Consider the following 24,008-nt stretch of genomic DNA (forward strand, 5'->3'; position numbering starts at 1 on the left):
TGGATATAGTAGAAGACCATGAAATAGGAGTGGCATGACAAGCAGAGTATACTTACTCGTTACTCGGATTACGAGGACGAACAGTTGCGCGAAGTTCGTGCATAAGCACCATCATTATCCTCAACACGGACCGTGTGAGGCAGGCTGCCCTGAAGTCTGGCAGCTCGGTGATGCATTGCGGTCGTGGCTCACCTTCCGAAATGTAGGCCACGCATCCTGAGTTTTCACAGCAGCAGCAGTTCTCGTCCTCGGTTGGCATTAGCTCGCACCGATTGCATGTGCACCAGGTGGAAACACCGTCCTTGCGACTAGGTCCAGGCTCTTCAGCTGTTGAATCGTCCTCCCAACTGCCGTCCGAAGACCCATCGTTTTCGCATGTTAACCTTTCCAGTAGTTCCTCCTCGGTATACTCGGGCTCGTACATGTAGGGCATTATTGTAGCCATTGTGTGTTCAGAGCACAGAAACGAGTCACAGAATACTCAAAGTAACAGAGAAAGGAATGGAATCGAAAATCTGCTGCTGTGTGCTGTGAAACGGTCCGTTTATACTTATTGAGGAAAGAGGCGTCCTGCCATTTCCATGGCGACACGTCATTAGCTGAAGCGCAGCGAATGTTGACACAAGACGTGCTTTGGCGTTGTGAAATGGGCGGTACGCGTCTGCTGACAGGCTCAGGGGCGGGGGATATGATTTAGTGCCGCAAAAGCAGGTCAGCCAGGGCGATGGGGGAAATGATAGGATTATCACAAAATGGCAGCTCCCTGATGCCTGTTTTCGCATGCGTTTAATGGATGAAAACTCGGGTAAGGTCCATAGGAAATGTTTCTAAAATCGAGCGACTTAGGCTTAAAAACACATGGCCGACCCGCAGGGGAAATAAAAAAAATTTGACCGAACCATTCCTTTAATAGAGAATACTTTGGCAAAAATAGAGAAAAGAGTCTCGGTCAATAACATTTTAAATGATATCCAGTGGGGTTTTCCATCGTGGTCTAGGTACAATTGAACAGGTTATTGATTTGTATCTTAGTATTGCCCACTCTGTGTACACAAATAAAGAACCTATTTATCTAGCATTTATGGATCTTAGTACTGCCTTTGACTAAGTGAATAGGTGCAAACTATGGCAGATCTGCAGATCCATCGACTGCCCAGAGACTTTGCTAGCAATACTCATACATATAGATCAGGGCAACAGATTGTGTGTGAAGAGTGGGGGTAACAGCCAATGTTCTCCTGTGAATTAGGCGTCCAGAAGGGATGTGTACTTACTCCACATTTGTTTTCATTTTACATCAATGGCCTGTGCACTGCCCTGGTGATTAGTGGTGCTGATGCTCCAAAAATTGACAACAGGTTAAGTTCAGCATTGGTATACACAGATGACACCATCATTCTATGACAAGACCAGAGGTGAGCATTATGCTTAACTCTTTTATTGCCACTTCCCATAGCAGCCATGTTTTTTTCAAAACTCTATAATTTCAAAATAACATTTTCTTCTGTTTTTGCCAAAACACAACAACAAAAATAGAAAGAAAAACAGTCCACTTGATCAGATCCACTCCAAACTACAAGTCCCCACAATCCTTTAGGGCCCTTGTAGTCTTGACCTCCATCACAGCACCAATCCTAGGCTATCCCAGTCCATGCCTCACTTCCTGTCTCAAAGTCCGTCCTCTTTCTTTGCTGCTTCCATGAGAGATAAGTAATCTTTCTGGTGTTCTCTAGGCTACGTGTTGAGGAAACATTTGAGTCTGAGAGGGATCATGATTCGTTTTACTGAAGTCCTCAGGGTGTGTTAGGCTTACCTTTCGGTATTACTAGGCTGCGTTGTTCTGCTCGGGTTTGTGGAATTTAGAGCATTTTGTAAAAGCAGAGGAGCGCCGGGGCCACAAGTCATCTTGCTCGCAATAGGCGACCGGCACTCCCCGCATAGTTATTTGGAGCGTTCGGAGCTGGAGAGGCCGTTGCATCTATTCGTTCGGCATTAGAGTAAAGCACCCGCGTATCGAGTTGTGGTCACGTGACTGGCGCATCATCGCGCATGCACGGATCATCTTTTCGGAGCGATCTCGGCGCCGGAGGAGTTTGGAAAGCCCTGTGGTCCACGGAGCCTCTTAAAGTGTGCAATTGACAAGTTTTTGGGAGTGCGCAGCGAACTCTCGCCCTGACTGCCCTCTGCAAGGCATTGGCACCTGGCACTAACTATTAATATATATATATATATATATATATATATATTTTTTTTTTTATAAACATTCTGTGTTAAAGGGACATCTAAAAAAAACAAATAGGAAAAAAAGAAGATATATAGTGGGTGAAATAAGAAGGTCTCCATGATGATGGAGGAAACCAGTTCCACCCCGGAAAACAGTGAGGAGGAATGGGTGGCAGACAAGGACCTGTCCCTGAGCTTCAAGAGGGTCCTTGGAGATTTGCTGGAGGTAGCGGCATCTCAGGGGGTTAGACCCATCCAGGAGCGCCTAGAGGTGCTGGAATCCCTCCTCACGACCATGGTCCCTAAGCAAAAAGCTAGAGAGCTCAGCCCTTGAGAGGGCACATCTCGAGGTCCGCCAGAGAAGCAGACAGCTGCATGTAAGGGGGTGGAAAAGACCCGGAAGAGCCCCCACTCTTCTACCCCCCCCCCCGGGTCAGATATCAGGGGTGCAATCTAAGCCCCGGGAGGTTGCAGGCCCATTTGATAAGTTGAAAGCAGCTTTTCAAGGGAAGACAGCAGTGCCAAACCTCGGACCCCCCTACCCCAGGGGTGCTAAATACAGGGGAGGCTGCAGAAGGCAGAGAATCCTCGCAGGAAGAGGATGAGACCGAGGAGGGTCTCGGAGAAGAGGACAGGGTGGACAGCGAGGGCAGAGTGTGCCAGGATACGGAAGAAGCGGAATATTTCAATGACATGTTTGACCCGAATAGCATAAGACATCCGAGGTCCTCTGACTGTTTACCCTCCCCCAGAGTGGCCCAGTAAATGGCGGGAAGGATTCGCAAACCTCTGGAAAGAGAAGTTCGCTTCTGTATGAGGGCTGAGTGTCCGAGGCCCGTGCTTCCGAATAAGGTCATGGAGAAGACACCTGAGCTGGATCCTAAGATGGTCACATTTGTGACTAAAGCGACAAAGGATGTGAGACGAGGTGTCGATCGCACCTGGAAGTCCTGCCAGGACAAAGTATTGGCTATGGCTGGTCCCCTCGCCAAGATTATGGACCTGGCTGAGAGGGCCAGGGACACAGGAGTACCAGTGAACCCAGTTACACTCGCCAACTAGGCGCAGAAGGTGGTCTGTTTCCTTGGAAACGCCAGCAGTGCTCTCTCGTCGGAGAGGCGAAGGAGCTTGTTGCTCAAGATTGACAGCAAGTTTGGGGACCCCCGCCAATTATGAGGCAGGCCAGGCAGCTAAAGGGTTGTTGTTTGGCGAAGCTTTTGTTAAGGAAATGTCCCGTTTTGTGGGGACATACTCAGCGCTAGAGAAGGCGCAATCCTCCATCCGTAAGATCTTCCCGGGGCGAGTTTTCGCCGGGACCGGCCGCAATAGGGGTCGCACGGCTGGTCGTTCCTTTACAAGACGGCCCCAAGGACCCAGGTCTCAGTACTGGGAAAGCAGGCAACATGACGCCTTATTCCCCACCAGAGGGAGAAGTTTTCATGGTAGAAGAGGAAGAGGAAATTTAAGACAACAGAGTCCTGCCGGAGGTAAGAGTACAGGGAGAGATCTACCCCACAGTTGGGGGGCGCACACTGTTGTGTATAGACACGTGGCGCGCAATATCAGGCGATGCTTGGGATTTGCAGGCCGTAGTGGGGCTAGGACTGGAGTTTATAAGTGTTCCGGATCAGGACAGGTTTCCACAAACGATGAGGACCTCCGGGGAGGAGGAGTTGTTACTCGAGAGAGAGTTGTGTGCGCTAATAGAAAAAGGAGCAATAGAGCAATGTTCAGACGAGTTTGTCAGTTTTTACAGCAACATGTTTTTAGTTCACAGGAAAGGGAAGTCAAGGCCGGTGATATACTTGAAAGAGTTGAACGGGTGGCTGGTTTACAGGCATTTCAAGATGGAGGGGATCCATCTACTGAGGGATTTACTTTGCAAGGGAGACAGGGTTAGCGATGCTAGATTTGAAGGACGCTTACCTCACTATCCCCATAGAGCGAGAATTCAGGAATTATCTAAGATTCTTTTGGAAGAAGCGAAGCTGGCCCTTCGCGTGTCTCCCTTTCGGACTGCCCTCAGCACCCTAGGCCTTCACGAAGGTGATGAAGCCGGTTGCAGAAGCTATCAGGAGCAGAGGTATCAGAATAATTGTTTACCTAGACGATATCTTGATTATGGCCCAGAGCAGAGAGATTCTGAAGGAGCAGGCACGCTGGGTCAGCAACCTGCTGTCTTCGCTAGGATTCTTGATCAATCGGGAGAAATTGGAGCTCGATCCGAGACAGAGGATGGAGTTCCTGGGGTTTGTAGTAGACACCAGGAAGTCTACCCTGGAGCTGCCCCAACAGAAAATGAGAAGTATAAAGAGGTCGAGGATGGCAATGGCGAAGAAGGTTATTTCGTTGTGAAGTTTGGCTCGCATAGTAGGGCTTCTGGCGTCCTCTATTTAAGCGATATTTCCGGAGCCTCTGCACTACAGAGCGCTCCAGAGGTTGAAGATCAAGCACCTGCGAGGAGGTGTAGGATATCATCAGGTAATCCCTCTGGACGAGGAACGAAGAGTGGAGTTACAATGGTGGCTTCAGAATATGGAAGCATGGAATTGCAGGGCCATTTTCGGGGATGTGCCAGAGATAGTCAGAGTCGGACGTGAGCAGAGCAGGTTGGGGCGCCAGATGTGGTCAGATACAGACAGGGGGCCGCTGGTCAGAAGAGGAGTTAAAACTTTATATAAATTGTCTAGAGTTTTGGGCCCTTGCGAAGGACAAGGTGAATTGTTGCATTCTTTTGAGAATGGTCAATTTATCAGCGGTGCGTTATATAAACAAGTTGGGAGGTACGAAATCTAAGATGTTAGCGGAGATAGCGAAGGATTATGGCATTACTGCTTGCAGAGGAGATTAGTGATAACAGCAGAGTATCTCCCAGGAGTCCAGAAAACAATAGCGGACTGGAACTCCAGGCACTTCATGGATGCCAGCGACTGGAGGTTACACAGGAGAGTATTCAAACAATTGCAGGAGCTGTGGGGGCGGATGGAGATAGACCTCTTTGCCTCCAGACTGAACGCACAGCTGAAATTGTTTTACAGCTGGAGGCTAGACCCGGAAGCTTTAGGGACAGATGTATTCCTGCACAGTTGGGGGGTGCTCTACATTATGCGTTTCCCCCTTTTATAATGATAATGAGGACCCTGGCGAAGGTACGTCGGGAGCGGGCGGAGGTGGTCATAGTGATGCTGTGTTGGAAGTCTCAAGCTTGGTTTCCGACTCTCATGGAACTTTCCTCGGATTTTACGAGACTAATTCCATGGGAAGCGGACCTACTTCGCAACCCGGCGGGTCAGAGGCATCCCTTAGTTCAGATGGGAGATCTGCATCTGTTAGCCTGCAGAATTTCAGGAAAAGATGGGATTTGCCAGGCCTTTCAAGAGGCTGCAGATTGTATAAGGGATTCCTGGGCCCCCTCTACCCTTAGGAGCTATGATGCCGCTTGGGAGAAATGGTCAGGCTGGTGCGGGTTGCAATGTATTCATGCCGTTTCGACCTCTATAGTGCATGTGATCAATTTTCTGGCAGAGATGGCGGCTAGTGGAAAAGCGTTTTGTACGCTGGGTGTGTATAGATCGGCAATTTCTGCGGGACATGAGAGGTACGAGGGTCGTCTTATTGGGGAACATCCTGCGGTAGTGTGACTTTTGAGAGGAGTGAAGATGCGGAAGCCGCCCGTTCCCAGGTACTCAGTCATGTGGGATGTTGAGAAAGTTTTCTGACTGTTTAAGCAGTGGCCGGACAACGATTGTTTGACGGCTAAGCGTCTGTCGGGCAAGTTAGCGATGTTGTTGTGCTCAGTGTCATGTAGAAGGGTGTCTGATGTGAAAGCCTTGGAAGTGGAAGGGAAGATCTTCTATCCGAATGGGGTAGCATTTCAGATTGCGCAGAGAACTAAGAACGCTTCTTCAGTTATTTCTTACCCTTATTTTCCTGATGAACCCAAGTTGTGTGTGGCGCGTTGCATAAAGGCGTCTGAGAGAGTGACAGAGAATGTGAGATGCTGGAGTGCGACAGTTGCTGATAGCACATAGAAGGGCTTTTCATGCCGTAGCGTCAGCCACCACATCTAGGTGGGTTCGGGAAGTCATGTGCTGGGCGGACATTGACTTGAATATGTTTGGAGCGCATTCAGTTAGGAGAGCAATGGCTTCTAGAGCTTTTGCGGCAGGGGTGTCTTTGCATGATATTTTGAAGGCAGCAGATTGGTCTTCTGAATTTACGTTTAGGACTTTCTACTTCAAACCAGTAGATTCTTTGGCCAAGATGGTGTTGGAAAGCTTTGAACAAGCATAATGCTCGCCTCCGGTCTTGTCATAGAATGAAGATTACCAAGGTGACTAGCGCGGGTAGTCTTGATTCTATAAAAGACACGGAGGCGAGCATTATTCCCTCCCTTGTACGCGGGGAAGGTTTGGTGGATGATATAAGGATCATTTTGATGTTGAGATGGATAATTTAAATGCATTAAGGGATGTCTGAAGTTATCAGTTTTGCTATTTGGTTAGTGTTTTGTAACTGGAGACTGCGTACTCCCGCCCTTATAGTATGTTTCTAATTTGGTTTTAAGGGAAGAAACCAAGAACGGTTGAGAAAGATGGTGTCTCGGAGGAGAAGAACACAGACGACGGCTATCTTCCAAAGATTGTCTGTCACTGCGGAATAATGCCCTAAAGCAGGCAGACAATTTCCCAGGCATATCAAAGTTCTGGTGTTTCCTGGTCAAGTAATTGTTCTCGCGAGTACAATGCGCCAAATTCAAATTGTCAGGGTTAAATTAAGAATCGGGTCACAATTCACCTGACCAAAGGACTCGGAGGCCCGATCGGGTTACTAAGGACAATGCTAAGGACCCACATGTCTGGCGATTTCGGCAAATTTACCCACCTCGATATATGGACCCTCGTCAAGACGTTGCCTCGAGCTACAGCTCACCGTTCAGGGATCGGATCGTGCAGTACTGTCGAGGAATTCACTTCTCGTCCAGAAGGGCCGCTTCTGTTGGCACCGTCCGATCCCGGTCCAGTAGCCGAGCCAACCTTCAACGAGACGAAGTCGATCTTGAGGGTCCCTATTCGGGCGCCATCTGTGGAATCAGAAAAATACAATATTAAGGCTTTTACACCATGCAAAGAGAAATAAACCGACACAGGCTTGTAAAGATTCCCAGAATCTTTATTACAAAACTGAACAGTTACGGAACAAAGTACACAAATAGCTATTTGGCCGTCAATACATCACAGAGACCACCAGCAGGGTTCAATGTGAGCAGGATTTGCTAGCTGGACATCAGTGTATTTATACATTTTTGTTATAACGATGTCCAGCCTCTTTCAAGTTAATCATGTATTGGGCTAGGGTCACGCCAGGTTCGTTCCTAATTTACTTACCTCGTGCATGCAGTTTACTTTTTTAATACATTTACAAACTTTATTATTCTCTAAGTTTTACTTTACACTTTTTACACATTGCTTTAATACAGGTCAAACAAATGTCTCGCATGTCGTATTTGTATAGCGTTATTGTTCTTGTATACTTGTAGGTTAACATCACCAATTCGAGTAATCCCCTGATCCCGAGGTCAACAAAGGACAAGGTCTACATGACCCTAACATGTAGCCTGAGGCAGGTTGGACATTAACTCTCCTTCGGAGGTTGAAGAGGTTAAAGCAAGAACAAGAGAACACAAGGCGGCCATTTTAGGCCACAGGGTGACTTTGTACGATTAACTGAAATGGCGGCTCTAACCTAAAATGGAGGCTTGATTCACTCAAGGTCACGACCTTGTAATACGGATTTCCTCGCAAAGCGACTGGGCATAGGCCAAAATATACAATGAGGATGAAACAATATTATATCAGTTCTAACAAAAAGGCCCTAAAGGATTGTGGGGACTTGTAGTTCGGAGTGGATCTGATCAAGTAGACTGTTTTTCTTTCTATTTTTGGTGTTGTGTTTTGGCAAAAACAGAAGAAAATGTTATCTTGAAAGTATAGAGTTTTGAAAAAACATGGCTGCTATGGGAAGTGGCAATAAAAGAGCTAAGCATAATGCTCGCCTCCGTGTCTTTAATAGAATCAAGACTACCCGCACTAGTCGCCTTGGTAATCTTCATTCTTGTATGTAGTCCTCATGCTCTTCAACTGGTTATAACGGAATACACGACATTCCTGAACTTCTTAGAATTACAGATTAATGCTGACAAATCAGCTGTTGTGGTTTGCCATGATGGAAAAAGAATCACCAAATTCCCTTTTATGTATTCTAATCTAAGTAAAGTTCCGTAGGTATCGGAAATTGAATTATCTCGGTGTGCAGTTCTCCTCTTGGTATAATGGTAAGGCCCACTGGAAGCTGGAAAAACGCAACAGACGATTTATGAAAAAGAGCAAGGCGCAACCTATACCGATGGCGTTAGAGGTTTAAAAAATAAAATCAATAGTGGTAGCTAAATATGGTTCCACTTTCTGGGGTTTTCAGATCTAGCTACCTTGCAAGTTGTAGAGAGCAACTTTCTAAAGAAACTTTTGGATCTTCCGCGTTCTTCAGCTAGTTTTGCCATCATACAGAATTGAACTTAACCTGCATAGAAGATCTAATTTTAGAACCCATTGTTGTTCCCTGGCATGCATGTATGTACTTATCAAAGGTCAGTGCACATAGCCACTTTAGTAATCCAGCCCCTATGGACCAAGCAAGTTTTAATATTTTTAAAGTGCATCTTAAATCATTTGTTCAAGCTCTGCGGCAATCCAAAGAGTTGACAAAATCAGCTAACCGCAGCCATCTTATATTAACCTTGTGTACATAACCACAATATTTAACCTGGAGTAATCACCCGAATGACAGGCGCTTAATTATGAGGGCGAGGTTTAACGGTTTACCTCTAGGGGCATTAACAGCTTGTTGGTCAGGCTCTGATGATGTAAGTAGCTGCCCCTATGCCGGAGAACACTTATTGTATTTTATATTTTTTTGACCGTCATATGCAGTCATTAGGTGCAGAACTTTGATATCAATCTTGAAGACGATAGCTCTTCGACAATGTCAACCAGCGTTTTGTTATTTACTAAAGGTTGAGTCACTGTGCATAGGATGGCTGCTACTTATCTGAGACAAGCCTTCAAAATTAGGATCAATTATATATAACTATGTTTGAATGAATTTATTTCAAAGGAGCTATTTGTAAGTTTGATTTATTGACGTGATGGCAATTTCTGATATGAATATGAATTTTTTTTATGTTAAAGGATTATTCTAGATGGGGGTGTGTACATATTAATTGTATACTGAAATTGTTAACTAAGATTTTCTATTACATGGTTTGTTCTCTTTTAAATGCTTATTTTATAAGAGGGCGCTAGAGACCTGAGCAAGATGGCTGCTCTTCTGTGAGCTCCCGCGCGGCCTTTATAAGATCCTAATTAATCCTGATCACTTCGGCAGTGTGGCTTCCCGAAACATCCACCAACGCATCCACTGGTGCACAGTGCTGACATCCTGCTGAGCAGCGGCCAGTTCCTGAGACCTAGGCCACTTGGGTCCTGTTTGGCGCACTGCGACGCTCCCAGGTGGTGGCCGGGTCCCGAGGGTCTGCTGACACCTGCCAGCCCTCTCCCGACCCCTAGGAAGAGCCGCGAGGCTAGGATGTGGCCCGATCGGGCTCGCAGGAGAGGACGAGACGGGGGGCTGGTCGAGCCGTCTTCTGGCCCCGCCTGCGGCTGTGACCGCTTCGGGGCTCGTCCCAGGCAGACCCCCGCCAGAAGATCCTTCACGTCCGGGCGGGGCCCACCCGAGGCGGGCTGGGCATATCCACGACTTTCCTGGTCCAGCCCGCTGCGGCCCCAGCTGGGCGGCGCCGGAGCGGGGGGGGTAGCCCCCACGGCTCCGGCGGACGGACAGCACGGCGGCCCGCCTCCACCATCACGGCAGCACTCGGCGGCTGAGGGGCCGGAACGCTGCGGAGACTGCCGGCTCCGTGGTCTCCCACCAGCTACTCCTCCGGCACCACCCTGAGGCCACGGCCGCGGTCGGAAAAGAGGCACAAGTGAGGGGCTGGAACACGTGCAGGGCCCCGGCAGGTACAGCGCATGCTCGTGGAGAGGGGGGCTGAGCAGGGCACGCTCCATTGACAACCTTATAAGGGCTCAGATTATAGCATAAACTCACGCCCCCCCAGCTTCCCCTCCGGGGTGATAGCTGGGTCCCATCAAGCTGCACCCAACTGGCAACCCGGTGCCTCCCAGATAAGAGCTTCACCCTGGCAAGACAATAAGACCACCGCACGCAGACTGTGGAGGCCACCACAACATGAGCTGATCCATCTGCTATATGACCCCGCTGGCTAGGGCGACAACCCTCACGCTGCATAGACTAACTATATCCACAACCCTGCAATCTCAGCACTATCTAAACCCAGTCAGTGGGCTGCAAATTCTGTACAGAACAACACCATAAACAGATAAGACAGCGGGCAGACACTCCCAGGGGCACAAAGACTCCATTGGGCTGCACAGGCACCCAGCACCCCTGCTCCTCGCCTCATCTACTACCCAAACCCAGCGATTGGGGGACAAACAACACTGCCCACCTGCGTCTGCAATGGGGAAGTCCGAAGAGCTTCAGCGAAAGCTACATTTTGAGCCCGACACATCCGCCAAAACCCTGAGACGCCACAGCGAATCAGAATCTCCAACAAGTGCAGCAAGCCAAGATGAGAACGACACCCATTCGCTTGACATCAAAGCACTCCTCTTAGAACTGAAATCCAGAATCAGCAACCTTGACAGTAAGCTGGACGGCCTCTCCGCCAAAGTTGATCAAGTCCAGCACCGTCTGGACGCCCATAATGAGCGTTTAGATAAAGTAGAACAATGAATATCTAATTTGGACGATGGCGCAACATCCCTAAACGCCAGAGTGTCATCCCTCGAGGCCCAAATGAAAATAACCAATGCCAAGAACGAAGATCTCGAAGGGCGCTCCAGAAGGAATAATATACGGATCGTAGGAATAAGGGAGAAGCAACTGCAAGGCAAAATGGAGTAACACGTCGAGGAATTGTGTAAAGCCCTCTTCGGCACTGAAACCCTCTCGCCCCTATTTGTTATCGAAAGGGCCCACAGAATACCGGCGTCAAGGCCCGCTCCAGGAGCGCCAGCCAGCCCAATAATAGCAAAACTACTCAACTATAAGGACAGAGATGCGATACTCCGAATGGCCAGAGAGAAAGGCGAGCTACAACACGACGGGGACACCGTCCACTTTTATCCAGATTTTTCACCAACCGTTCAGGCACAAAGAAGGTCCTTTACGAGCGTCAAACTGAGACTTCGCTCAAACCAGATTCCTTACTCAATGCTGTTCCCCGCTCAGCTGAGAATACAACATCAAGGAAGAGCCCAGTTCTTCCAATCCCCTGAGGAGGCTAACATATACCTCGACCAAGCAGGCTGTCGCCCGCCCGAGAACAACCAGGCACGCGCTCAAAGAGAAAGGGTCCAGAGGAATCCACCATAGATGAATAGAGATCAGAGATCACAGCTCACTGTGATAAAAAACACTGCAGAAACATAATCCAGGAGGAGGTAAACACCCCAGAGGCTACGCGACTTGGGAGGATCCAAGCGCCCCTCGCACAGCAACGTTCATGTTTTCGAGTTATAAGTTAAGAAGAGGGAGAACCAAGACAAGCAAGTTGGGGGTTGCTTGCGGGAATCGGGAGGGGGACAGACCACAGTTGGGGGTAAATAAGTTGCACCAAGTTCGAGGCCATCCACATGCGCCGCCCACCAGGGGACCACGCTTCATCCCCCATCCCCTCGTCACCATACGCCGCCCAGGCCCTTCACCGGCAAACTACCAAAAGCGGCTGAAACAGAGAAATCCAAAGCCAGCACCTTCACCATAGCCACCTGGAACATTAAAGGGGGAAATCAACCGGCCAAAGTGAGGAAAATGACCCAATATCTAAGCCGGCACAAGATTGATGTTGCTCTTATTCAAGAAACCCACCTAAGCCCGACCACCAAACGCCCTTGGGCGAAAGACTGGGGCTGACACCGCTACTTCACATCATTTTCCTCGTATGCTAGAGGAGTGGCGAACCTTATTAATAAAACAGTGAACTTCAGATTGATTTCAGAAAGAAAAGACACAGAGGGCAGATCGCTACTAATACGCGGAACAATAGATGGAGAAGACATCACCCTAGTAAACTCATATGGGCCGAACACCGACAGCCCCAACAACTATGAATGGGTAATGACCCAACTAAACTCAAAAGGACACTCCACGATCATAAGGGGCGGCGACCTCAATACACCACTCAACCCTGCCAAAGATAAGTCACACAATTCAACGGCGGCTCCATCTAAAGCAAGCATGCAAATTAAAGAAATATGCATCGCCTATCACCTAGTCGATATTGGGAGACTCAAACACCCCGACACTAGAGATTTTACTTTCCACTCCTGGGTGCATAAAACCAGCTCAAGAATAGATTATCTTCTAGTGTCTACACATAGCCGCTTGCAATGGGGAGAGTGCCACATTCGTCCACGAGCACTATCCGATCACTCCATGGTGACCCTGAGTGTAACACCACGCAAACAGTCAAACCTATCCCACACTGGAAATTCAACCCCAGAGCATTACAAGACACAGTCTTCGCAGACGAACTTCGATCTGAAATAAAATCCTTCATAGACATTAGTCAAGGGTAAGTTGCCTCAGCCGGGATCCTGTGGGAGTCCTTGAAATGTTATACCAGGGGAGTCTGCATGGCTAAGGAGTGCGGAATTTTAAAACTAATTCGAAGAGAACTAAGCAGTAGCGAATCCCGTCTCAAAGCACTCGAGAGCTCTCTCCTGGTGGACAGTACCCCATCGGTCCTTGCAGAAATCAAAATAGAATTAGAGACCTTCAGGAATACAGCTGAAAGGGAGGTGAAGTCCTGGACCGTCATCACAAAGTCCACCAATACGGCGAGGGGCAATAGCCCGGAGCCCTCCTTGCGAGACTCATAACAGCAGACAGAAAACCCACGTCAATCGACGCAATAACAGACCACTCCGGCAACACTGTACCCTCAGCAACTGATATCATAGAAGCATTTCGCAACTTTAACCAAAACCTGCATGACTCCAATTACTCCGCCAGTCCGACCGAACTGACACAATACCTAAACACTGTGGAACTATTCTGGGTCGACTCGGAGCCCAGAGAACTTTTGAATGCCCCCATCACCCTCGAAGAAATCCTTGAGGCCATTAAAGAACTTCCCCACACGAAAGCACCAGGACCAGATGGCCTGTCTAGCAAATTTTATAAAGCCTACGCAGATCTCCTTGCCCCGCTAATCCTACAGGTATACGATGAGGCCCTGACCAATGACCAACTACCACCAACCCTATATATAGCCAAAATCATACTCCTACATAAACCCGGCAAAGACCCAACTCAATGCGGTTCATATAGACCCATATCGCTGATAAATTTGGACAACAAAATCTATGCAAAAATTCTAACGAAGAGGCTACTACCCCTGATGCCCGCCATGGTACTGGCAGACCAGGCATGCTTCATCCCTGGAACAAACATCTCTTATGGGATAAGGAGATTGTTCGGGCAATAGAAGCACTCGATCCAGGGAGCCACGCGGTGGCAGTGCTGTTGGACACCGAGAAAGCATTTGATTCGGTTGAATGGCCCTTTCTCTTCACGATCCTGGAAAGGATGGGAATGGGCAAACGCTTCATACGCCTAATCTCATTGCTTTACAAAAGACCAACTTCTAACATCATCCTGGGAGGCCTACGCTCGGCCGACATCCATCTAAAAAGAGGGACTAGACAAGGATGCCCGCTCTCCGTGCTGTTATTCGCGCTCGTGATGGAACCCCTGGCATCCGATCTACGCTTGCACCACCTCAACAGAGGCCTCTCATTCGGTCCCCACAGGATGATCATCTCCCTGTATGCTGACGACGTGGCCCTGTTTCTCCAGAATGCTGACGAGAACCTAAATCCCGCTATGAGAGCAGTGATTCAATTCGGCCGTTTCTCTGGACTAAGAATTAACAACACGAAATCCATCATTCTCCCACTCACCGCCGCCGCTGTCGAATTTACAGATGATTTTGGCTTCCAATGGCAACATTCAGGAGTGAGATACCTCGGCATCTACATGTCCAGACTGAGAGAAGTGTTACCTAAGTCAGGTAAATTCACAAGCTTTTTTCCTTGGGGGATCAGGACTCAAAGGGAATTCACTCAAAGCGAAAAATAGAAGGTGAGTCCGATTACCCCTCTTTCCGTTGCCCTGATGTGTCGGCGTGACGCTCAATTACAAACTAGACAGGTTCATTCTGGCTACTCAGGGACATCATAAACACAATACGAGCACAAACTTAGAAAAAATAAATTCACTTTTTAATATTGTGGATAAAAACAAGAGCGACATATGCCCTACATATAACATTACACATTTACACAATACAAAATTTGTTAAAAACCTTATTTTCATATAACAACCAGAGTACAAATGTACTCATGGAGCAAAGGGGTACAAACAACACAAAATGCTTGGTTTGTATATAAATCCCACAGTTAAATCATTAGGATATTTCAGATAGATGTCGACATGTTTCGGACATTATTTTATTTCGGACACTATCTCTAGCGTCTTAAATCTGTCTTTTCTTAGGCCATCTTCAGGACACGATTCCTTCAAAGGGTCAACAAAGACTATACCCCAGAGTTGATATGCATGACCACTTTCTACAAGAAATATATAAAAACACATACCACATTTAAGTAACAGGCCTCATTCATTACAAGGGTTCAAAAAATCAACATCAGTAAACATAGAATGTGTGTATCAATGCACTCACAATACAAATCTTAAAACCATATCACACCGAACCTGAGTATACAAGAGTCACTAAAACAAATACTGTAACATCAAGGCAGCGTAAGTGAACTATTCTCAATGTAGCTCTTTCATTTAATTCAGGGCTCAATAGTAGCTCCAGACTCTACGAGTACTTATCCGATAAAATGTATTCCAAAACAAAGCCAGGTTCATTTCTGTACTTATCATACGGAGCTCTCGTAAACTCACATATGTCACATTTTTACTTGCAACAAGGGCTAGGTGAGTCAGAACCCTAGTCCTAGGAACCCAAAATATATAGGGTGAAGGGAAAAGAACAAAGGAAAAGGGGACGTGGAGGGGAAGGAACAAAGGGAGAAAACATAAAAGGATTACATTTCCTCAAGCATCTCATTATTACTGCATGTCATGTCATTAACTTGATACATTCACAGTTTATCTGGCATGCAAGGTGTCACAAAATAGGGTGGATCTCCATATTTTCCTAATGACACACCTGTCTGTCGCCAAACCAAAGACCCAGTGCTTCAAAATTTCTGCATTATCACTACCCTATCCCCATCATGTGGCAATGTGCTTTTAACACTTACTTTTATAATATGGAGCCAAGTTATGTATTAATCCCAACACTGAGGTGTGCCAACTATGACTCAAGGCCCGCATCTTTTTGCGTTTATTAACGCTCATTTCAAAACAAAAAAGGGGAGTCGTTAGCCTGTCACGGGTGTACAAGGCTCATATAGGGAAGAGATACAATATGTTTCACACAAAAGCCATGCTCCTAGTCCACATTGGTCTAAAAGAAACTTATATTAGAAGGGATGTACTCTACAAGCCAAGGGCAAAATAGATTTAAAAAAAAAAAAAAATTACAAAATGAAACACGGTGGGGAGCACAAAAAGATTATGCTTACCCACTCAGATGTAAGAGAGGCAAACCAGTACAAGGCATGGGATAAGTGCCTTAATTCAAAACGATAGTATTCGCGCGATCTCCCATGTGCAATATCAGGAGGTTACAGATCCATTAAAGGTCCTAGCGAGATGACAAAATCACAAGTATCCGTTAGAACATTGCAAAGGTGAGCAAAACACATACCTATTAGGTGCTCCCGTAATTATCTGGGGGCTGGGACACAGACTTACCAGAGACATGTACAATCTTGTCACACAGCCGCAATGACTCTGCTCAAATGCCGAGTTGCTTCGGTGCAAAAAGAGGGATGTAACTAGCCCCAGTTAGGATCAAAGGCTTAGTTATACCACAGTAAATTTCATGCTGACTACTGTTAACAGCATCAGGAAACTCCAAACCAATTGTGGGTCCTAGCAGCATCCGGGAAAAACAAAGAACACATCCCTCCATTAGAGCATTAAAACAAAGCTGTAAAAACCTCCTGCAGTTCAAAAACGTTGTCAAACAAGCTTACCAAGTAAACGCACGTCCTCTTCACGAAGCCGCAGGGCAGGGAGAGGACAGCTTCGAGTTGCAATTTATGGCTAATTAGCCAAGTCACATGATAGCTGCGAACAGCTGCTTGTTTGAAAAACGGGTCACAAGGGAATTCAAATTCCCAGCTGCATCTCATTGAGAGGTGCCGAAGTCCAAACACATTAGCATGGTAAATCACCAAGTCGCCTTGCATACAGAAAAAACCCCAAAGCACAATCTCCGTGGAAAACCGTATTCAACATAGTCAGAGGAAATTACCGTATTACTTAGTATACAGGCGAGTGCTCCAACTGGCTTTTTAAAAAAAATAAAGCCTGTTTCTTGTGCATTATACACTGTATTATGCAAAATACGCCACAGCCCTAGTCCCCCACTCACATAACAAAGATAAATGTGACTATGGTTCATTCAGAACGCGTAGCGGTCGCATATTAACAACTGAAAGTGAAAACTTCAAGTTGTACAAAAACCATTTGCAAAAATGGGTAAAGTCTGTAAAACACAACACTCACCAAGGACAAACACTATAAGTCATAAGCGCTGAAAGGGATCCATACTATCTAGCACACCCATACTTCTCATGTATGGTCCCCATCAGAGGAGGGTATTCCACTCTATTTCCCCCTCTTGGGGTACTTGGGATGAATTCAATAACGAACCAGAAGAAGTAAGTATATTTGTGCTTTTTAAGTTCAAAATGAGCGACCAGGGGTTTGTTAGCCACTTTGTTTTTGAGGCACGATCTGTGTTCACAGATACGTTGCCTCACTGGCCTGGTTGTCTTACTGACATATATTAAAGAGCACGGGCATTTTATCCCGTAAATGACCCAATCTGTGGTACAGTTGGTGAAAGTACGCAGATGCCACAATTTCCCAGTGAGATCAATGGAGGAAATATTTTTGTGAGCACACACACCGAACAACGGCCACGTTTATAGTGGCCTATCACTCGTGGAAGAGCCCAGAGGGTTGACTGTTGCACATTTTTTGACCGGGTAGGTATGAACCAACGTGTCCCTATAATTCTTTTGTCTTTTAAAGGCAAATCTCAGGACAGTGGGATTGAAATCTGATGTTTTGAGGAAATGCCAGTTCTTCTTCACTATTCTTCTAAGGTCGTTACTTATCGGGCTATATGTAGTGACACAGGTGATTTTGTCCTCCTTAATTGACCTCTCCGGGAACAAACATCTTTCACGGTTGGTGTGTTGAGCACGTTAAAATGCTTGATGGACTATTCTGTTAGAGTAACCACAAGATTTTAAACAAAGTTTAAGATCTTTACTTTCATTGATGAAATCATTCATGGAAGAGCAGTTCCTCCGGATCCTTAGAAATTGGCCCACCGGGAGATTATCGCAGAGACTTAACGGATGGAAACTGTTATATTTCAACAAGGTGTTTTTGTCGGTTGGTTTCCGATATAGTGTGATTATCAAATGTCCTGAGGGGGCCTTTTTGATCAAAATATCTAAAAAAGGGATTTGCCAAAGATCAGAGGACATGGTGAATTGGATGCAGCTGTTTTGTTCATTCAGCCACTTGAGAAAGAGATTCAAGCTGGTCTGGTCACCCTTCCATATCATAAAAACGTCATCAATATAACGGGACCATTTGGTCACATTATCTTTAAAGGGGTTGTTATCATGGAAAATGGACACTGTCTCAAAAGCATCCATGAATAAATTCGCTAGGTCGGGAGCAAATGTAGCACCCATACTTGTACCGTGTATCTGTTGGAAGAAAGAGCCATCGTACAGGAAAAAATTCTCTGTTAAAGCGAGGCGTATACATTCTAAGATGAAATTTGTGGGTACTGCTTCCCGGGTTGTAGTGCGTTTATTCAAAAAGGATTCCATTACCTTTAGGCACTCTAATTGTGGAATGCTGGTGTATAATGCTGTGACGTCCAGGGTGACAAGTAAATCATCTTGGTCAATCACCAAATCTGTGAGATGGTTAAATCCCGCCATGAGAGCAGTGATTCAATTCGGTCGTTCCTCTGGACTAAGAATTAACAACACTAAAACCGTCATTCTCCCACTCACCGCCACCACCGTCGAATTTACAGATGATTTCGGCTTCCAATGGCAACATTCAGGAGTGAGATACCTCGACATCTACATGTCCAGACTGAGAGAAAACATCAGACGCGACAACTACGAGGCCGCACTGGTCTCCATGCAATCCAAGATCGACAGATGGAAGTCACTACCCCTGACCCTGTGGGGGAGAGTGGCCTTGGTGAAAATGGTCATCCTACCAAAACTTTTGTATTTATTCACAAACATCCCCCTGCTGCTTCCCCAGAGGATCCTGCAGCGCATCAAAAGCATGGTCCTTGACCTTATCTGAGCTGGTAGGGTGGCGAGAGTCGCATATGCCACACTAACTTTGCCAACGAGACAAGGGGGTCTGCCCCTCCCAGATCTAGAACATTACTACTGGGCTGCCCAAGCACAATTCTTGAGCCATTGGTATGCAACACAGTTTATAAGACCCCACGTTCAAATCGAAAGGGCGCTCGCACCCCCACACCTTCTTCCCGCCATCATTCTTGGCCACTTCACGGCCAACCAACAAACAATGAATCCCGTCACCACCACATACTCAATCTGGCGGAAGATGGCCAAGGCAAATGGTGTCACAACCAGATTCTCCCCGCTTCTGCCAGTCAAACACATTCCCGGAATTACCGTCACATCCGAGAGGGTGTTTTTATTATGGACAGCAAAACTGCAGTTAAACTCTATGCACAACCTTTTCCCAGGGGGAACGTTCCTAACCTTGCAACAAGCACGAGAAAGGGGAAGCAATAATGCCCTTGACACCTTCATCTACCTAAGACTACGACACTCGCTCCAGGCGGCACTCCCGACCTTTCCAGAACAACCGCCCGATTGGCCGCTGCTACATAACACAATTCAAGCCAAAGGAGAGGGTCACATCGTGACCAATATCTACAAAACCCTCCTCAGCGAGCAGAAACCACCCTGCCCGAAGGCAAAAAACAGATGGGAAAGGGCTCTGGACACCAGAATCCCAGATGGAGAATGGGCATACATACTCAATCTCACGCAGGAGGTCACGATAAACTCGAGATTTAAACTGATCCACTTCAACTTCCTTCATCAGACGTACCACACTCCCAAACGACTCCACGCTCATGAGACACAATATCAGCTGAATGTCACAGATGCGGCGAGCCAGAGGCAGACTTCCTTCACCTGGCATGGTCCTGCCCGCCTGTTGCTACCTTGTGGGGTTTGATCTTTGAGAAAATGTCAGCAATAATAGGAACGGCCCTCGACACAGACCCAAAGATGGCAATGTTGGGTCTGAAGCAAACAATACCGAGTAATGTCAGGAAATTGAAAGACCTATTGATCATCCTAGCCCAAAGAAGAGTCACAAACCTGGGGCCGCGGACCCCTCCAAGCTTCCGACTCTGGCTTAAAGACATCACATACTGCCAGGACGTGGAGACTGAATACATCAAAACCCTACCGCTCCACTCACGCCCACCGGATATCTGGGGACCATACACAGCCTTTTTGCTATCGTCAACAGAAGCCCTAAACTCGCAACCATTATCCCCGTCACAGCACCCCGTCGCTAATACCCCTCACAACGCTACATCCACTCAAGCAACGGCACGCTGAGAACTGCTTTGGCATAAAGACTTGGCTGATCCAGAGGGCGGAAAGGGGGGGTGGGAGGAGGGAGCGGGTCTCAAGTGATGGCCGGTGCATGGCCTCATTGTTTGTTCTGTTGAAAATGCCAATAAAGAAAGTTTTTTAAAAAAAATGTTTGGTTTTATAATAATAATTTTGCAGTCGATATAAATATATTGATAATGATGACGAATGTTCTTTGTGGCTGTATTAGCAAATGGATTGGTCAGGTGATAGAAAATAACTGGTGGCCCACATCAGATTCTCTCCAAACGCAGAGATCGGGCAATAAGCAGCAGGCACAGCCTTGTAAATGATGCTTGTTGGGTCACCACTTCTACGCGGACGAAACTTAGATCTTGGTGCGGCTTGATCTTTGTCTCCCTGCCAAAGGTGAGTGCTGTCGTTCCTGTCTGTCAGATGTCCATCATTGGATGGGCAATAACTGGCTTTGTCTCAATGGCAACAAAACAGAGGTGCTTATCGTTGGCTGCCTTCCTGTGTCCTCAGTCTGTTCATCCGCCTATCCAACTCGGTCCCCTGCCCTCACCCTCTGTTGTAGTTAAGAATATGGGCGTTAAGCTTACCACCTCGCTGTCTATGCAGGCCCAGGTCAGTGTGGTGTGCACTCCGTCCACTTTAAATTGGGCATCTTGCGTAAGGTACTACCCTTTCTCCCCCCTTCACTTCGTCCCTTGGTGGTAATCTTCTTTGCATCGGGATCTTTGGACTATTGTAACTTTCTTCTTCTTGCAAAACCTGTCTCTCTTTTTCATCAACTCAAAGGTCTTCGAAATTCTGCAGCCATGGTTGCTACTGACATTGCGGCTTCTCGTCTACATCTCCTATTCTGAAAGCCCTCTGTTGGCTACCCGTGGCCAAATGGGTCAAGTTTAAGGCGCTATGTATCGTCCATCAGGCCTTTTACAAAACTGGGCCAGAGTATCTCCAAGAATAATTTTGCAAGTATTTCCCTTCCCGTCCCTTGCTTTCCTCTACTGCCCTGTGTATTCCTGTACCACGCTTCAATGACTCGCAGATGGGAGGCCACTTGTACACTGTGGCCACTGCCCAGTTGTAGAACTCTACCCCTCTGCCCCTCGGTGAGATCTCCAACCATCTGGCCTTTCAGCGCTCTCTGAAGACTTTCCTTTTCTCAGCCTGAGCCCATTCTGTTGTCTTTCCCTTTCAGTTCTTTTTACCCCTTTAGAGCTTTACCTCCACAGCACCATGATGCCCTAGCTGGTGTAAGCTGTGCTCTATACATTGCACTCAGCACTCCCAATGGATGCTATACATGCTTGTAGACCACTCTGAGCAACTGTTTTACTAAGCATTGGCAAGGCCACTAGTTTTTGGCTTTTGTATAGGCATTCTTTGGGCATTTGCCAGACATTATCATTTGCCTAATAAATCAAACCATTTGCCAGCTTGCCATCATATGTTCAGGCACAACATTCTTTTGGCAGACCTTGCTATGATAGGCTTTAATAACACTGCAGATATTGCTATTTACCTTATAAACAGCAATTGCTCCCTTTGTTGGCAGGCATTGCCATAAAGCATCCAACCACACACAACTACATTTTGAAAGTCATTGATATCATTTGCAAGTTATTCAAGCCATATACCATGTTTGCCATCATAAGCTTGGCTAATCACACCAATGGATGCCTAATCTGCACTTATTGTCATTTTCCATTATACCGTAGCCACTTTCCAGTATGCCCTGCTACCCGGGACTTCGATTGAGTACTGCATTGCTGACGAAGCCCTGTGCTGGCTCTGGCTCTACCCCTATCTCCCATAACACTCACAGAGGCCCAGGTGGAGCGTGCGTTGGCGTGCAAGAAGCTGGGCAAGGCCCAGGGTCCGGCCCCAGGCCCAAATAGAGTCCCGGTAGATTTTTTCAGGAATGAGTCTTCAATATGGGTGCCCTACTTGACCAAGTTATATAACTCTGTGTTGGCCAGCACCATGGTTCCGGGGTCTTGGACTGGGGCTGAAATAGTCCCAGTACATAAAAAGTGTGCGCGCAATGACCCGGTAAACTTTACACCAATTTCCTTGCTGGATACTTGTAACGCTCACCTGGTTCCCACGGGGGCGCTGGTCTAGTCTGGATTGCCGTGGCCTCTTCTAGCGTGATGCGCAGGACCCGGAACACCGATTGGACAGGACCTCCAAATCGTGCTTGCCTGGCCATAGGAATATCCTTCTGCAGATGAGAAAGGGGATTAACAGTCTGCAGAATAGTGTGCTAGCTCCCCCCTTTCCCCCTTCGTTCCTCTCCAACTTCCTCCAAACCCCGGTTTAAGCTCACCTTATGGTTTGGCAGGAGGAACTATCCATCCTGCTTCTGGTGCAGGGGTGCGCGTTCGTCCAGTTACTTCACTGGTTTTCAGAATGGCGCTGGCAAAATCCACTTGACTTTCCTGAGCGATGCGCCGTAAGTATGAAAGTTCAAAGTTCAAGTGAGGCCCCCTTTATGTTGTCTTTCTAACCTGTGATCTGTCCTTTATTTCAGGTGCAGAATGAAGGCGATGCGTCGAGGGGTTAAACTGCAGAGGTGAGTAGTGATGAGGACGATCCCTCTAAATGTCCTTATCATTCCCCAGAAATGTCTCTTGTCCTTTCCCCATAGGGGCCGGGGTACGGTACCTGCCAACGGGGCGGCGCCGACCCGAAATGTGGAAAAAAAGCCGGTAAGTATTATGGCTGTTAATCAGGCTTTCCTTCTGTGTTCCTTCTGCTCACCTTTTGTTTCTTCCTCTCTCCCCTAGGTGCAGAGATGTGGCGTCCGATGCGGACAGCCGCGATGGAGCCGGGAGATGTCTCGAGGACAGGTGATTGAAGCGTGGCGCTGCAGCGAGCAACGCAATGCTTTTAAATGGAAGTCTTTCTTCAGGGATGCTGGCGAGAAGATTCCGGATGCAGGTAAGAAGTTTGAAATAGTCCTTGGTTTTCACCTTTCTCTTCTCTTCCTTCCTTGCAGGTCTTCCAGGTTCGAGGCGGGCGTGGCTGGAGTCCAGGAGCAGGAGCAGACACGGTGAGCGTTAAGCTGCAGGAAGCAGAAAAACGCGAAGCATGAGCTGCTGTCTGGGCGTGGCTTAAATAGCCTCCAAAGAAGTCCCAGGTATGTATCCTTCCCCAACTAGGTATGTATCCTTCCCTGGCCACGCCTGAGTGAAAAAATAGTCCCTATGAAAAAATAGTCCCTTTCAGGTCTCAGGGAGGCCTGAAGCGTGCAGCATGGTCTGCATCAGGTAAGTGCACAAAACACCACCCTTTATGAGCCTGGCGCCTATGGCGCCAGGACTGATGTCCAACATGAGCCTGGTGCCAAAGGCGCCAGGACTGAGTCCAAAGAGCCCCTATAAGGGGCCGCTGGGCTTTTACCCGAGGGCATGATGCCTGCTTCCGGGGGTGCTGGGCCTGGCCTGGTGCTCCGGGGGTAGGCATCATGACAGCACTCCCCCCCCAAGGCCCCTGCCAAGGTCGTTCCTTTTGGAGGTTTCGGTTTGTTTGGGAAATTCCGATGGAACCTTTTTACCAGCCGAGGTGCATGTACGTGATCACTGGGTTCCCAAGACCTTTCCTGAGGCCCGTACCCTTTCCAATCAATTAGATAGAAAAGTTTTGATTTTGAGATCTTAGAATCCAAAATGTTCTTCACCTCGAATTCAGGCTCCCCATCTATCTGAATCGGTTCTGGTGGCTTTGTTAATCTGGTTCCTGGGTGCACTGGTTTCAAAAGTGACATGA

At 47.4% G+C, this 24,008-nt stretch overlaps 1 protein-coding gene and 1 long non-coding RNA gene across 3 annotated transcripts in view; one reads left to right on the forward strand and one right to left on the reverse strand.

Moving 5' to 3' along the window:
- LOC138513543 (uncharacterized) overlaps positions 1 to 16,777 on the reverse strand; it is a 382,496-nt gene extending 365,719 nt beyond the window's left edge. For both annotated transcript variants that reach the window (XR_011281771.1, XR_011281770.1), the window contains exons 1-3: positions 16,545 to 16,777; positions 16,261 to 16,440; positions 16,029 to 16,150 (exon numbers count right to left, since the gene is read on the reverse strand). This is a non-coding gene — a long non-coding RNA (uncharacterized lncRNA). The remainder of the gene's footprint in view (positions 1 to 16,028; positions 16,151 to 16,260; positions 16,441 to 16,544) is intronic.
- Positions 1 to 24,008, forward strand: part of DNAI7 (dynein axonemal intermediate chain 7) — a gene marked incomplete in the record, with an annotated part of 1,381,690 nt that overhangs the window by 1,278,225 nt on the left and 79,457 nt on the right.

The sequence above is a fragment of the Ambystoma mexicanum genome, chromosome 12, assembly GCF_040938575.1.
Source record: "Ambystoma mexicanum isolate Mex_15411 chromosome 12, UKY_AmexF1_1, whole genome shotgun sequence".
In the NCBI taxonomy this organism is placed as follows: Eukaryota; Metazoa; Chordata; class Amphibia; order Caudata; family Ambystomatidae; genus Ambystoma; species Ambystoma mexicanum.